We start from the raw sequence: 16,846 nt of genomic DNA on the forward strand, positions 1-16,846 counted from the left end.
GAGAATTTACCATTAATTCCTACCCTTTGTTCCCTGTCTTTTAACCAGTTCTCAATCCATGAAAGGACCTTCCCTTTTATCCCATGACAGTTTAATTTACATAAGAGCCTTTGGTGAAGGACTTTGTCATCGGCTTTCTGGAAATCTTAAGTACACAATGTTCTCCCCCCACCAGCATTATGCTATGTACAGAGCTTGCAGACCTGACAATCTCCTCTCCTACAGCGTCTGTCCTCAGCCTGGAGACTGACCTTCCCCTGGCCACTCCCCCTTCTTCTGGCTGCCAGCCAGCCTTTATAGCCCTTGAACCCTCAGGTGCAGCCAGTTCTAAGGCCAGGCACCAGGCTTCTCCCCAGCCCCAATCTATTCCCCCTGATTGGGGCTGGCTGAGCAGGGGCTAATTAGATGCCTTTGCACCAGCACCCTGCCACCCTCCCCTACGTGTAAACTACCTGACTTCGCCCACCTCTAGTGGAAACATCTTCCTCCTCTGCACCACTGTGAAATACATCCTTACCACCAGGGGGCGCTGGAGCCGGCTGTTAAATTTAGAAGCGGTTTTAGAACCGCTTGTTAACCGGCTCCCCTGCCAGGGAAGTTTTGATGGGCTCTGCCGCGAAGCGTGTAATTCCTCCTCCCCGCTGCCAGGGGGCGCTGCGTTGCATTGCAGGAGCCATGTGGGCTGCCTCCTGGCCCTGTTGCTGCTGCTCCTGCTCCTGCTCCTTAGACCTCTGGCCCTGGGGCTCCTGCTGCTGCGTTATGGGTCCCCGGCTGCGTCCTGCTGCTCGGGACGCTCCCAGCCACTCCCCCCGTGTGAGTACCTGGCCCCGCAGCCACCCCCTGCTACAGCCCCGCCACAGCCTCCCGCAGCCAGCCCGTCTTCACCCCCTGCCCGCAACCGCCCCCAGCCAGCCCGTCTTCACCCCCTGCCCGCAGCCACCCCCTGCTACAGCCCCGCCACAGCCTCCCGCAGCCACAGCCACAGTCCCTGCCCGCAGCCAGCCCGTCTTCACCCCCTGCCCGCAGCCACAGTCCCTGCTACAGCCCCGCCACAGCTTCCCGCAGCCAGCCCGTCTTCACCCCCTGCCCGCAACCGCCCCCAGCCAGCCCCGTCTTCACCCCCTGCCCGCAGCCACAGTCCCTGCCCGCAGCCAGCCCGTCTTCACCCCCTGCCCGCAGCCAGCCCGTCTTCACCCCCTGCCCGCAACCGCCCCCAGCCAGCCCCGTCTTCACCCCCTGCCCGCAGCCACAGTCCCTGCCCGCAGCCAGCCCGTCTTCACCCCCTGCCCGCAACCGCCCCCAGCCAGCCCGTCTTCACCCCCTACCCGCAGCCACAGTCCCTGCCCGCAGCCAGCCCATCTTCACCCCCTGCCCGCAGCCAGCCCGTCTTCACCCCCTGCCCGCAACCGCCCCCAGCCAGCCCGTCTTCACCCCCTACCCGCAGCCACAGCCCCTGCCCGCAGCCAGCCCGTCTTCACCCCCTACCCGCAGCCACAGTCCCTGCCCGCAGCCAGCCCGTCTTCACCCCCTGCCCGCAGCCACCCCCTGCTACAGCCCCGCCACAGCCGCCCGCAGCCACAGCCCCTGTCTTCAACCCCTGCCCACAGCCCCAGCCCGCAACCGCCCCCAGCCAGCCCCTGCTCACAGCCAGCCCGTCTTCACCCCCTGCCCGCAGCCACCCTTTGCTACAGCCCCGCCACAGCTTCCCGCAGCCAGCCCCTGCCACAGCCCTTGCCCACAGCCACCCCCTGCCCGCAACTGCCCACAGCCACCCCCTGCCCGCAACTGCCTGCAGCCACCCCCTGCCACGGCCCCTGCCCGCAACTGCCCACAGCCACCCTTTGCCACAGCCCCTGCCCGCAGCCACCTAGCCACCCCCTGCCACAGTCCCTGCCTGCAGCCACAGCCCCTGCCCGCAGCCACCCACAGCAACAGAGGCTTCTGTGCAGAGATGGGAAAGTGGATGTGTGTCAAAAGTGGTGGTTTTTTCAGTAGTTAAATTAGGACAAAATGGTGTTAGTGTTGTAGCCAAGCTTCTCCCCGCATCCTGTGCTCCACCCAGAAACCCATAATCACTAACGTTGCTGCTAAAATGATCATCTCTGGAATAGCCAACAGTATCATCATTTAAACTGCCATCAGTGGGTTTCAGTATTAACACTGCATTCAGAAGAGCGGGGGACAGGCTCATGCTTCTTCCAGTGTGTCTATCTGCAGGCTCCCTTGCCCTCTTAACAGGGTCTATGAGCCTTGAAGTGTTTCACATTCTATTTTGAACAGTCAAACTCAGAATGGGCACTACTATTTTAATATCACTTAAAAAACTCAATGATCAGCTTCCTTTGCTGACATTTAGAAACGAGGGAAAAAGCAGTGGATCTGTATGACAGTCTGTACCCTTATGTTCATCCTTTTTACAATACTTTGATAAATTTTGTATAAAGTATGCCTTGTGAGGTAGCATTTGAAAGCTCATAATCTGCTGAACATTATTGTCCTAGTAAATATCTGTGGCAACATTGTATTTAAAGTTATAAGATTCTACTGTACAGTATTACTGAGACATATTTCAAGTCTTGAAAAACAGCTTCAAACCAGATCCACAGAAACAAAAGACTAGCTAGCTCCTCAGCCAAGTGTCAGCATAATCAAATGGACTATTGCCTATTTAAGCGGCCACCCTTTGGCAAGAAGAAGGGTGTTAGTGAGAAATTTACATGTTTGTATTGGAATGGCGGGAAATTCCCATACAGACAGCCTCTCTGTCTCCTGAAGCTCAGCTGGAGATGATTGTCAAAGAAAAAGAGGTCTATAAGAAAGGAAAACAGGCCCCAAAATATTCCTTCTTTCTCTCTGTCCACAGCAGCCACAGCAACTACGGAACAAAGAAACAGTTTTGAACTGAGGGGGGAGGAATCCTGTCTGAAAGGAGTTAAGCCAGTCAGACTGCTCACGCCTGTGGTGAGAGAAATCTTTGCTTTGAATTCACTTAGCTTGTTAAGTTAGGTATTAGTTTTTGTTTTATCTTTTATTTCTTTGTAACTAATTCTGATTTTTATGCCTCATTACTTGTAATTAAGGCTAAGGTTTTGTTATGGATACTTGTAGTAAAAGTCAGGGACAGGTCATGGGCAATAAACAAAAAACCAGCACCTTCCCCCCCCCGCGCCCCGCAGCGGCTGGGAGCTGCAGGGACCCCATTACCCAGTGGATGGGAGGGGTCTCCCTGCCACCCTGCAGGACTGGGAGCCGTGGGGTACCCCCTGGCAGGTTGCTTTGCCACCAGCGGCTAGAAGCTGCAGGGGGGGCAACTGCTTGCTGCAGCTGAGCAGCTGCAGGGGGGCCCCTGCCAGCAGCGGTGGCTAAGGAGCTGGGGGGGCCCCCGCCCATAGCCACTGAGCAGCTCTGGGGTCCCTCTGCTGCCAGTGGCAGTGGCTGGGAACTTCAGGGAATGCAGAGGGCACCTGTTCACGGTGGCTGAGCAGTTCAGGGATCACTGATGATGTCGGCCAGTCAGTTGCAGGGTCAGTTGCTGGGCAGCTGCGGGAGGATCCCCTGCCACCTGCCGAGACTGGATGGCTCCGGGCTCCCCCACTGCCAGCAGCGGCTGGTTAGCTTTGGGGCTCCCAATGGCACGGAGGTCACTGGAAGTCACGGATTCTGTGACATAATCTTAGCCTTACTTGTAATCACTTAAAATCTATCTTTCTGTAGTTAATAAACTTGTTTTGTTGTTTTATCTAAACCAGTGTGTGTTTGGACTGAAGTATTTGGGAAACTCCATTTGAGATAACAAGGTTTGTGCATATCATTGTCTGTTAATGACATGGCTGATTGTATTGTCCAGGAGGGGCTGGGCAGTACAAGACACACATTTCCGGGAGAAAGTCTGGAACTGGGAATTTGCTGGTGTCACTCTGCAATGTAAGTCAAGGGTGGCAAGATGGCTGGCTATGGCACTGATACAGTATAGCTGGGGGTAATTTACATGCTGGAGGCTGTGTGAGAGCAGGCCAGGAGTGGTTGTTCTCACAGCGCAGCAGTGTAAAAGGCACCGGGGACATAGCTGTCCAACAGTCCAGATTGTACCCTGGGGAATGCCACAACAGCATATTACACAGCAGAGAGGTTTGAAAATCCCAGTGGCCGGACATCCAAAGGAAGCCTAAGCACCCAGTCAGCTTGTAAAGGGGTAATAATCCCCACCTCTGCAAAACTCTGTGAGATCTTTGGATTAAAACGGTCATGGAAGTGCAATGTATTATTACATTGTTCCTACTCTTTGCCCCTTGTGTGCTTTATGGTCCCTTTGCACTTGGAAATACAACTGTACTAAAACCCTACCTAAAGGGGCAGATTTTCTGAAGAGCTCAGCATGTTGAGTGAATGGCAGGTGCTGAGCCTGTTTGAAAAGCTGGTCTTTGTTTAGGTGCCTAACTGGGAGCTTAGGTCTTTGGAAAATCTGGACCTAGTTATGGGAGCTAAGCACTTGAAAAGCTGACCCAGAGCTCTGTGGAAAATCTGGCCCGTAGTTTCTCTAAGTGTAAAAATCATTCCTCTGGAAGATGCTGCAAATTGAAAGCCCAGATAAATTGGTGTGACCTTGTGAATGAGATTCATTTCTGTGCTGATTCAAACATCATGTGAAGGACAACATCATCTCAGACCAGATAATAGGGATGGCAAACAGATTTAGTTCTCCGGACAGAGCTTCCGCTATTTATTAAGTAGATTTAGGACTTAGTATAGGAGGTGAAATGTAAGCCTTTGAACACACATTGCTTGGACGAACTTTACCAGCAGGTATGAGATTCTCATGAAAAAATAATTAGTAATAGTGTCTCCAGGAGATTCTCTGGCAACATCTCTCTCTCTCTCTCTCTCTCTCTCTCTCTCTCTCTCTCTCTCTCACACACACACACACACACACACACACACACACACACACACACACACACACACACACACACACACACACACACTCTTTGAGGTTTTAAACACAGCTTTCCTGAGTAAATCCACTGACTTCAATGAAGTTATTCTACAGTGACACACATGAAGCGGAGATCAGAACCTGGCCCTCATTGTTTAATTAACATAGCAAAAATGGAGTTTAAACTCTATGATCTGAGCAGGAAACAGGGGCATCTGGAGTCATTCCAGGGTCATAACCAAAATGCACAAATGCCTATATCTTGAATATTGCTCCAAGTAACACAGGAGGGAGTTTGTACCTGTCAGAGCACACCCTAAGGAGCCACAAAACGGGGCTCTATCCCTGGTTCTGCCGCAGTCTTGCTGTGTGACGTGCAGCCGCTCAAATTAGCTGTGTGGACAGATGTCTAGGCATGTGTTTGCACAAAACTCACTCCAAATGTGTCCACCTTCACCACAGAGATTTCCTGCAGGATTACACCCCAGCAGTAATGGAAGCAAAGGGACCCTTCTGCTCCTCCCAGCCATCACAGCTGCAAAATCACAGCCACTAGTTGTATTCCATGTAGTGACCCAGCTAATCAACCCAGATTGGGTAATCCTGACATTGGCCCCAGGCATCGACCCTCACAAGGAGCTCCCCTCCCACTTCATAGAATGGACCAACCATATAAGAGCAGAACTTCCCCAAAAGCAAACTTGAATCCAGATGCCCTTAATTGCCTCTGGAGGAATGGATCCAGGCCTCTCAAGCCTGGGGAAAGCCAGTGTGGAATAACTGTGCTCAGAACTAAGAGAAATCATCACTGCTCTCAGCTAAGCAAATCTCTCTGTAGAATGTAACTGTCTGCACAATCCTCAGAAAGCCAACACCTGATGCAGAAAAGCTCCCTGCTTCTGCACTGATTCCAGACTCCTGGGCAGTCTCAATGACTTACTCCTGATTCACACCAGGCTAAGTGAGAGGAACATCAGCCTCAGAGACTCCTGTTTGTAGGATAGTTTTCATTTTCTCCTGAGATGTTTATACTCTCTATTCTCATTACAAACCTCAGGCCTAATACTTCCTGTAATTAAATAGACAGACCTGAGGGTCCTAGGTGAAGTTTTTCTGTTGGCTTGGATCCTAAGTGAAGGGTTCGTGCCAATTCCAGCTTTTCCTCAGATATCTTTTTCAGGTTTGGTTTCATTTGAGTGGGTCTTGGGCTGCCATTGAGGGTCCTCTGCGTAATACAGCAGCACATCCAGGCAGACTCAGCTCGTGAATCACTGGGTAGGAAACTCATAAAATTTGTGCTCTCCAGACAGGATTACTGTGTCGCTCTTCATTACTAATTGAGCAGTGTACTTAGGAGACTCGTGAAGCACAAAACATCACTTAGCAATTTAAATGTATTCAAGAAACACACGTGGCAGGAGCAGCTGTCTTTCAGGGTGTCCTTCCAGCCAACTTGGATGTGACTTTTTGTGTTAACAGGGAAAGCTGGAGCTGGTGCTGCACAGTTCTAATTTGAAGACGTGTGATTACTGTCAGGAGTCACAACTCATTCCTAAGGACACAGTGGTCTAACGAGATGGCTAGATTTGCATTTACTTAGTAACGTTGTACATGCACATTGAGGGCTCATGGCTCGGGGCTTCGGAAATAGGTCTCATGCTGGTGAGCTAAATAAGCTGCTCCAATACAGCATGCAACAGACAGGAACTGCCAGCAGATCAGATGACCTCTCCTACCCAGCAGAGGGCAGTGGCGCGCACACAAACCAGCCCATTAATTACTAAGGTCAATGTGGTTCTAAATTGTTCTCCCAGCTGTTGAGAGGAGGATGTGGCTGTCCCTGATGACTGCTTTCAGCCAGCCAACTGGGTACTCAATTGGGAGTGGAGAAGCGAAAAATAATTGTTATTCTGAGGATCTGTACAATAGCCATACTGTCATTTCCAAACTGCCAAAGAGGGAGGGTGGGGAGGCAGTGCCTCTGCCCAGATTAAATCAAGTCATATTTCAACTGCTTGACAGTTTTATCATCTAGCAAGGATAGTTGTTTCCCTACAGCAGAGGCCAGCCTTTCTGTGAGGCCATTAGAGACAGAGCCGGCTTTAAGCCGATTCCCCGGAATCAGGCACCACGCCTAAGAGGGCACTGCGCCTTAAGCATCTTCTTAATTTTTTTTTAACTCACCCAGCGGCGGGGGGTCCGCTCTGACTCTTCGGCGGCATTTCGGCGGTGGGGGGAGGGGGTCCGCTCCGGGGCTTCGGCAGCATTTCGGCAGGGGCCGTCCGCTCTGGGGCTTTGGCGGCATTTCAGCGGGGGGGAGGGGGTCTGCTCTGGGACTTCGGCAGCATTTTGGTGGGGGGGTGGTCCTTCAGTGCCACGGAAGACCCGGAGCAGACCCCCCGCTGCTGAAGTGCCACCGAAGCCCCAGACGGCCACCTGGTATTCAAATCGGGCCCCTCCCTTCATAAAGCTGGCTCTGATCAGAGATGTTTATGCAAACAATAGGGAAGATTTAGGGTGGTCGTGTGGAACAGCAGGAAGTGCCAAAGTTGGGAGGCACTTGTTTTCTCTCTGCTCCTCCTACCAGCACCCACTGGCATCAAAGGGAACCGACTCCTGCCATGGAACAGGGAATCACATTGCACAGTCTTCGCTGGGCTTGGTTTCCTGGCCCCTGTCAGGGCTATGCAGTGTTATTCCCACATGCTCCACGCCCCCTCCCCAGACATCCTGCTTGTGACCTCCCAAAACAGCCTCCAAGCCCCATTCTCCCCCAGGTGCCCTGTTTATATGACACCTCCCACATGCATGCTGGTTCCATCTCCTAAGGGACCTTCCCCCCCCCCCCGCTGACCTAAGCTCCCTCCTCAGCAGAGGAAACAGACAGCACCTGCTTCCTCACAAGGCCCTCTGCTGACCTAACACAATCCAGCTGACTCATCACAAAATCCTCTTCCCCCCAGCTACACTGACTCTCATAGCCTGAGTTGCCTAATGACAGCACAGAGGGTCTCCCCAAGTCCCAGCCTGATCAATCACAGGCAAAATTGCTGACTGCATCACAGCTCCAAACTCCCTCACCCCCCACAGAAGGTCTATCACTGGAGCGCCAGGCTGCATAGGATTGGAAAAGGGTGAAGCAGGTAACCAGGTGCCCTCTGCAGCAGCATCCCCTGCTAACCTCATCAGTTGTGCCTGACGCAGCATTAGCTCATGTAGACCCCTAAAGAGCACAGCAACAGGCGTGCCTGAATCCCTGCCTCTGGCTGTTTGTCCATCCCTTTCATCAAGAAGCTGATTGAAATGTAACATTTGTGTTTTTTAAATGACCATACAAACGGACGTTCCAAGCTCTGCCCCCAATGGCTCCAGATGCTCCCTTGCACCGTAGCAGCAGGAACTACGGTAGGACAGATGGTGGTAGGTTCTGCCCCTCCTTTTATCATCAGTTTCTCCAAGAGGTGCGAGGCCGCTGTGCATGCTGGAAGCTCCCTTTCATCTTCTGAGCATGTCAGGGCAGTGGCTGTTTGGATGCCAAATCCCACGAAAACGAAGCCTGATTGTGCTCTGCAATTAAAAGTGAAGCATGCCCACTCCCCACAATGCCCACCAGCCTCTGTCTCTCCCACGGCACATTAACGCCAGCGACCCTGAGCGCTTCCTGCTTTGTGCTGGGTGAATTCCAACTGCATTGCAGAGGTGGAACTCCAAGGCGGAACTTGCCAGCACTAATCAGATGCAACGCTTTGGACGTCAGCTCAGAAAATGATTCTCCAGCTGGAATTTCTTAGCGGAGAGAGCACAAGGAGGGCATGTTACCTGACACCCCTTCCTGGACGCTCAGAGCTCGTTCCGGAAAGAAGAGCTTCTGGGAAAGGCGTACGGGCTACCTTCTGGGGGCTGTTTTCTAAATGTCATGTGATGAAGCAGCCCAGAATGTCATGGGCAATAACATTCCTTATCCATAATTGATGCCAGAGCTGGTGTACATTTAATAATAAAGAAAGTGGATATTTTATTGATGATGAAATGGACCTTCTTGCTCAGATCCTTTTTTTAAGACCAGGACAACCTTCTTCCCTGGAAGCAAAACTAATACAGTCTTGGAAAACCCATATTATGAGTTTAGCTGCCTTTTTTGTTTTTTTGGTGGGGGTGAGGGATGGGACACGTAGGTGTTTTATTACCACAGTTTTACTTTCCTTTGGGGATAAATGACATGTTCCTAGTGGGTTTATGGGCCTTGCCTAGAAGAAGAGGAAATGACATATAGGGACATGTTCTGATCTCATTTACAACCAGTGTAAATCTGGAGAAAGTACATTGAATTCTGGTCTGGTTTTCTATAGACAAAGAACTACCATGTGCAGCACTTTCAATATAAATGCTATTTTTAATTTTTTTCTATGAAGGCAAAACAGCAATAAGACCCAAAGCAGCATCTCAGTATGAGTATCGGCTGTAGCAGAACTTGGTCATGCTGAGAAACAGAATAGCTGGCAGCTGAATGCTGCAAGCAGGAAGAGTGCTTAGAAATTTAAAGGTATCACCAGAAAACAAAAGGCATCACTGTTTCCTAGCGAATACACCCCAACCCCAGCAGAACTCAGAGCAAAATCTGGCCTGAACTCACTGCACCTCAGAGCAGATTTGTACTTTAAACCAGTACCCATCAGGACCAAAACCCCAAAAGACACAAGTGTCTGGTATGAACTTTTATGCTAATGGTGCAGGTGACAGCAGTAGGCTCAAGATTTGGGTTTGGTTTGGAAACACATTCAACAATGAGGATTCTAATCCATAATAGCTAAACCTCCTGGGTCTGCAAAGTCAGCCTGGAAATCTCAGGAATGGAGAGTCTCTGTCAAACCCACACAGATGTCCCTTTGCTCAGTTTTAATTTGTAATGAAAGAAGTCCCAGGGGGGCTCAAACAATTAGGTGCCGGGGCTCAAGCAATTTTTTTACTTTAATAACTGATACAGAGAGCCCAGAGGTGCCGGGGCTCTGAACTGCCGGACCCAGAGGTGCAGGGGCTATGAACTGCCGGACCCAGAGGTGCAGGGGCTCTGAACTGCCAGGCCCTAGAGGTGCTGGGGCTCTGAACTGCCGAGCCCAGAGATGCCGGGGGCTCTGAACTGCCAGGGCCAGAGCTGCCGGGGCTCTGAACTGCCGGGCCCAGAGGTGCCGGAGTTCAGCTTTGGCAAGCTCTAGCACAAATTAAGCATGGCCTTTACTGGGTCTGGATTCTGGTTGAGAGGAAACTTGATAAAAGGATCAAAGAGGAGGCGAGAGAGAAAAATTCTAATGGAAAAAACCAAGGTAAGAAATGGAGTAGAGAGAAGGCAGTGTGAAAACAAAGCAGGGTCTAGGTGTCTATTTTAAAGTCTCTGCACAGGACAAAGCAAGCAATCCCAGGCCTGGAGCAGCTGCAGGAGTTTCAGGTATCAGAGGATGCAGTTCTGGGTCCATGCAGCAGCCTTGGAGAGTAACACAGACTGTGGCAAGGAGGCAGCTGCAAAAGGCACATCATTTGTTTCTTAATAACCCATCTGCCTAGTTCTAATAAATCAATGCCCGTTTTAAAATCTCCAAACACTCTTTTTAGGGCATACATGGAAGCACGTACTAGGCCCCGGAAATGTGCTGAGTGGCTCCCAAATTCTCTAGCCCTCTCCCCATTTTAGAAAGTTTTGTTTGCTTTTCCTCTCATCGCAAAGTAAATGCCTTTTCCCCATGCTGAGCTGGAGGGGCTGGATTCGTTTATCTGTTTTTTTCTGTAGAGCAATCCTAAGGGACAGAACAGTGCCTTACCTCCTATTTCAAGGGAGTAATCCAATGCCAGTATCTAATTGCAAATGTGTATCACCTCCTTCCAAACTTAGCACTGCAGCAGGCTACAAATTTCACTGTGTTCTTCTTCTGTTAATAAAGACTAAAGAAGCGTCTTGTGCTGCTCATTACTGAACCAACAGAGCAAGGGAAAGCAAAGTACCCTTGCAGTCCCTTCCTCAGATTGCTCCTTGGAAAGTGCACGACTGGCTGGATGCCATGACCTCAGCCCAGCCCCAAGGCAGCACACCCTTGTCTGTGGTACACAAAGACAGCTGCAGGCACTTTAGAGTAGAGAGTAGATTACACGGAGAGAGAAGAGGAGGAGTAGGCCTGCCTGTGTGCATCTGTGTGATGAGGGAGGTATGGAGACAGTAGCCAGCCTAGCATCAGGGATCTATTCTATAAAATATTTTCTCCCTGTTGGATTTTTGCCCCCATAAGCTCCCCTGCTGATTCCTGACAGCCTCGCCCTGGGGAACTGGAGCTTTCTGTTGCCTCCTCGGTTGTATAAACCTACTTTAAACAGCAGCACGTCAGATGTGGAAACCCCCCCCCCCCCGACACAAACATCATTCAATGGGATACAGCCGTATTCTTGGCCTCCTGTCTGAAATTGTTGCTAAACAGCTGTTACAGGAGTACATAGGACCAGGAACCACGAGTCCCTTGCTTTTGGAATGGTGAGATAACAACTCTTGCTGTCTCTGTCCTCAATATCTGTACCTTACAGAGCTCCTCCCCCCACGATTTTCTTGTGTACTGTTTACCATTTGTTGTTCATGAAATTAGTTCAAAACTAGCTCCAGCTGATGGCCTCCCATTGCAGCTTCTCCCCAAGAAAACATACCTGTTGGGGTGACCACCAGGGATCCTAGAAATCCGGTTGTCATGGAAAAACATGGAAAAACTCTGAATTTGCATTTTTACAGAGAATCTTTAGGTTTTACAGGTTGACACAAAATAAAAACATACATAGTAGAACCCCAGGCCACCAGCGCACACACAGGAATATAGGAAATGATGCCTGAGCCCCAGATGGCAGGGCTTGGCTCTCAGCCCCGGGTGGCAGGGCTCCTGCTGACAGATTCCATTTTAGTCGTAGAAAAACATGGATTTTTTTTTGGGGGGGGGGAATAATTGGAGAATTTTGTTTTCTTTATCATGGAAAACTAGGATCCATGATGATCCTGCACTCTGCTTTTCAGAGTGTAACAATGGCCAATGGAATAACCGGATACTGACCAGTCACTTTGGTGACCTCGATCCAGATCATCTGACAGAAGGCAGGAAATAAACTTAATTCTCTTCCCAGCACTTCTGTGCACCACCCAGACGACAAAGTATCAGAAGAAAGCTTAACTTTTGGCAAAAATGGAGCCAATGAAACCACCCGCATCTCTAGCTAGAAGAGAATGTGGCAGAGAACTGGAGGAACAGGAGGCAGTGTTTCCAAAATGGCCCAAAAGCAAATGGTATTGAATAGAAATGTGAGAGGGTGAAATCCTCCACAGTGCAACATGCGGCATTAGATATCTACACCACATTCCAGAGGGAGCATGAAGGGAACAGCTAACTGCTAGGCAAAATCATTCACAAATTTCTGGAACAGTCTGATCTATGCAGGAACGTCTCTTGAGTGAGATTTTTTTTTCCTTTGGTTTTGTGCAGGAAACCACCTGCCAGATGAGACTATTGATAATTGTGTTACAGACCTATCTAATAAGGTAAAATCATATGAATTTGAAGCATTAACAGATGGACTAATTACAGACCACACTCTGTGGTATAGCGGATAACCAGGACAAAGAAATATTATTGTGCAAAATGGATCTGATTTTTCAAAAACAGGTGGTGTGGCTATCTGCAAGGCTAATGAAAACTGAGCTTCCAAATAAAAGTGTTAGTAAGCAGCAAAAGAATTGAATCGCATCTAACTGAAAATGCACAATAAGTCATAAAGTTAGAATACAAAGGTAAACAAACTGCTGTTTGCAATAAATATGGAGATAATCAAAGCACAGTGCAAGGATCTCCTGCACCAGGGATGAAGTATCATGCAAGAACAGTATGCAAAAGCAACATACGTTCATGAACATCCAGTTGGAGGACAAAGCTCCGAAAAAGAGTCCTTTGATGGCTCTCTTAATGAATACATTTACAAAGCAAAGTTTAACAGATTTATTTGTGACATTTGAAATAAACAAAAAGTTAATATCAAAACAGACGCTGGAGCTGAATGCACTGGACTCACAGCAAGCGTATACACAAAGAGGCTACTGGCCACCCAATAAACTGTTTTTTTTCTGATAGCAAGCACAATCTGAGCCTATATAAAATAATAAAGCTAAAGATGACATGTCTGTGTGAGGACAGATACCACTCAGAAGAGTTTGAAATAGTGGAGCAGGAAGTCCCACGTGTGCTTGGGATGAAGCGCAACCTACAAGCACAGGTGATCAAAGAGGTGCATAACTTGTCCACTATCATCCCTCATAAATGGTGGCCATTCCTAAAAGTCAGAAGAAACTTTGCAGCAATTAGACAAAACCTGTGACCATGTGCTGCATGGGTGTTTTAAACAGAGGAGTTAACGTGCAGTGGTTTATAAATTAAGTGCCAGATTCTCAGGACCAGGGACCAAACAACAGTCCCAGGAACTGAGGAGAGACAAACTGCTTTCGCTCACTCCCTGAGCTAGGCTCGGAAGTTGGAATGATGTAGCTTACATGCTAAGGGGTCAGAGGAGGGAGATGTGGCAGGGAAGACAACGTGCAGATGGCTACAAGACGGTGTACGTTTAAATTGAAATAGCCACATGCAGACATTTTAAGTTACACATTCTTACACCACCTCATGAGCCCTAAACTGCACAAATTTAGACTCTCACCCTCTTACTACCTATGAGCGGGTCCACATGACAAACCTGTGTTACGTTTGGGTTTGCCCATAACTATGAGCCACTGAGTTTGATGGTACGGTGCTACCACGACTGCAATTATGGTTTGCTAGCATGATACTGAACACAACGTGTCCTTCTCTGTGCTAAGCCCCAAGTCAGCACTGCGTCATCCACCTTGACTGAACACAACGGAATCCAAAACTAAGACAAATGCCAGATGAGCCCGCTGAATTTAACGCTGTTGGGCAAATTGATGACACCGTCTAAAGTGAAGCTGTTGTTACACATTACCGCTACATCAGTGGTGAGTAGCAGGAAAGGTACCACAGGAACAGGAGTGCTCTGCAACAGTCTGGACACTAACACGTGACAGTGCGATCTGACCTGAACTGCTGTGTGATTTGCTGTTTACTCTCTCCTAAGACAGGCCCAAAGGGAGTGAAGAAAGAGGGCTCTCATTTACACCGGTAAACATTCCCAGAATCAATTATGTGCAACAGTATGAATTAGAGGAGATTTTTGGCTCATAATATTTTTTAAAAACTATTTCCAGTCTCAAATGTTCACTGTTTTCAGTCTACAATTATGTGCAAGCCAGTAAGTTTTAACCAGCCTGTGGGGTTGTTTTGCTCAGATAAATACTTCTCTGTTCCCTGTCAAAATTAATGGGCCTTAGGTTTGCTTTCTATCTGCTCCTCTACATATTATGTTTATTTGGTGTAACTTGGTCAAGCTTTGCCACTTGAAACAACCATTTTTCCCCTTACTGAGCTTACAACAGAGAGAAAAATGCGTTTGATTAAGACACGGACAGAGAAACCCTGATCCAAGCATACAGATTGTCCCTTTAAATAGCTCTGAATTCAATGCAATTCGGATTTGAGGTGAAGCTTTTACTTAATATACAAGCAAGTGAGGTGAAAAGCGTATCATCTCCTATTGCGCTCACAAACAATATGCCTAGTTATTGACTTCTGCATCCCACGTCTTGCTAGCACTAATGGCATTGTCTTCTTCCTTTCCTGGAAGCTGCTGTGGCAAAGGAAAGTGTGGGCTTGCAGAGCGGATAACGCACATTTATCACTGCCTGCTAGGATGATGCTATTGTCTCTGGTGACAATACAGGTGCACAGACCCAATTAGGATGCTTACAGTCTCACATAGCCAAACAGAATGTTTTGGTCCACTGGGCTTTAAAGAGCAATGCTAATGTTTCTCTTCTCTCCGCTTTGCCTTCAGAATGCTAATGTGCCCTGCTTTTCTTGTATGGAGAGAGTGCTGGCACGGAGGGGACGAATGGGAAAACTTGGTGATAGTTCAGGGGAGGGGCTGCATCCCGGTCCTGGGATCTCCATTCCAAAAGGAGTTGCAGGTGCTCAGCACCATTCAGGGTCTGGCCCTTTTGAAAACAAGCACCTAGTTAGCATAGTATAGTTCTTGCACAGCTCGCTCTCCTGGGCAGGCACTGCAGTCCCCTCTCCAGTCCTGCACTGCACTCAGCCTTGGCAGACACTTTAAGCTCTCTGCTGGGGACTCACTGACTATACCCTGGTGGGCAGGAGCCCATAAATTCAACTCCGAGTGCCATGGGGCTATCACTGGCTGATGAACTATCATTACCAATTCAACCCCAAGGCATCCACTTCCTTTTTCCTTCTTCCAGTATCCCCACTAGTGCCACAGTAACCCAGGATAAAATCAGCAATCCTCCAAGTCTCTAGCCTAAAGCCCCATGCCTGAGACAAGGCTAATCCAAAGGAACTCATGCACTGTAACCATCAGCATTGCATTGCCTACCTCTTAGGTGACCTGCCGCCCACTGGAATTCACAGCACCGAATTAGGCTCCCCATCCAATGCCTGGGAAATGTGCGGTGCCTGCAAATAGAATTCTCAGAAGCCAGCAATAGAGACAGACACCCCAACCCCTTATAGACCAAAGCCCAGTGGTGAGGACGCTCTTAAAGCCATCCACAGTTTTCCGTTCTATCTGGGCACTGTAGCCAAGCAGCTCCCAGCGACGCCCACGCAGGAAAGCTGGGCGTGGGCAGCTGGCTTGGAAAGATGGTGCCTTTATGCAGGCAAGATATTGTAAATCAGAGGTAGGCAACCTATGGCACGGATGCCGCAGGCGGCACGCGAGCTGATTTTCAGTGGCACTCAGGAGAATTTGGTCCTCTCTCTCTCTTTTCCATTTCTTTCCCCCTTTCTCATTCTCCCATATCTCTCCCTCTCATCTGACAGAAACTGGCTGACTTACTTTCCTGGTAAACATTTAACTATAAACCTCCGTTATCAACCTGGAATGCAGTTAAATGACACAATTAATGACACTTCACAGGCGCTGCCCATTCTCTGGTTCCCGATCCATTCCCAGCAGTGCCAGGAGTCACGCCTTACCAGTGCCAGCGGCCTGCACCATGTCCCTGCAGTAATGGGCTCAATCAGCCTACGAAGCAGCCACCCAAGGGAAATGACAGAATCCCCTTAGCGGAGGCCAGTTGTGGGAATTATTCCGAGCCCTTGGAAATGCTCAGAAGGGAACAACGCCCTGAGTCATCTAGCGGGTCTTTGCTCTGTCTGAGTTCTGGGACCCCATGACTGTGTTCTGTGCTGTCCCAGGCCGCAGCTCGACAGAGTGCATTCACAGCCTTTGAAACAGAAGGTCCTTTATTGGAAAGCGGCTTGCAGCTGTGCACATCTGCCCTGCCCTGCACTTCTGCCATACAGCCCAGCACAGCATAGTCAGGCTAGAAGACGGAACCAGCTTGCAAACTGTTTTCATACGCAGGTTACATACAGCACAACACCTTCCCGGAGATCACAGGGAAGCGTTTATATGGCATCTAAAGTGCCATACTACAGTGGCTGCTAGTTAGCATGAAACCAACACATGTTGTACAGTAGAAGCTAATTTTGCACTAAGAACTTATTTACATGATTCCCTCTCTTCTCAGCTTTTGTGCAGAGGGGCTGCAGTTACTTTTAATACTTTGTTGTATTGTGCTGCATCTTCCTACACCCCTTGACTTCCGTTACTGCACTGCCCCCTGCTGGTGATCGTGAGGAATAAATTGTTCAAGCTCTGTTCCTGTCTTATGATAGAGCTGGGCAAAAATTTCTGACAGGAACAAAAAAATATTTTTTTTTCTAAAAAAATGAAGATTCAGCAATTCCCAAA

At 49.1% G+C, this 16,846-nt stretch overlaps 1 long non-coding RNA gene across 3 annotated transcripts; it reads left to right on the forward strand.

The window, feature by feature from the left end:
- Window positions 1–683: 683 nt before the first annotated feature.
- Window positions 684–16,160, forward strand: LOC115634854. 3 transcript variants are annotated; one of them, XR_003996460.1, is made up of 4 exons: window positions 684–813; window positions 2,864–2,961; window positions 3,750–3,797; window positions 6,413–7,144. It is a non-coding gene; the product is annotated as an uncharacterized LOC115634854 (long non-coding RNA). The 3 variants fall into 3 exon arrangements; XR_003996459.1 differs by lacking the exons at window positions 3,750–3,797; window positions 6,413–7,144 and adding an exon at window positions 16,007–16,160; XR_003996461.1 differs by lacking the exon at window positions 3,750–3,797.
- The last annotated feature ends 686 nt before the right edge of the window (window positions 16,161–16,846 follow it).

Source organism: Gopherus evgoodei, chromosome 14 (assembly GCF_007399415.2).
Source record: "Gopherus evgoodei ecotype Sinaloan lineage chromosome 14, rGopEvg1_v1.p, whole genome shotgun sequence".
NCBI lineage: Eukaryota > Metazoa > Chordata > Testudines > Testudinidae > Gopherus > Gopherus evgoodei.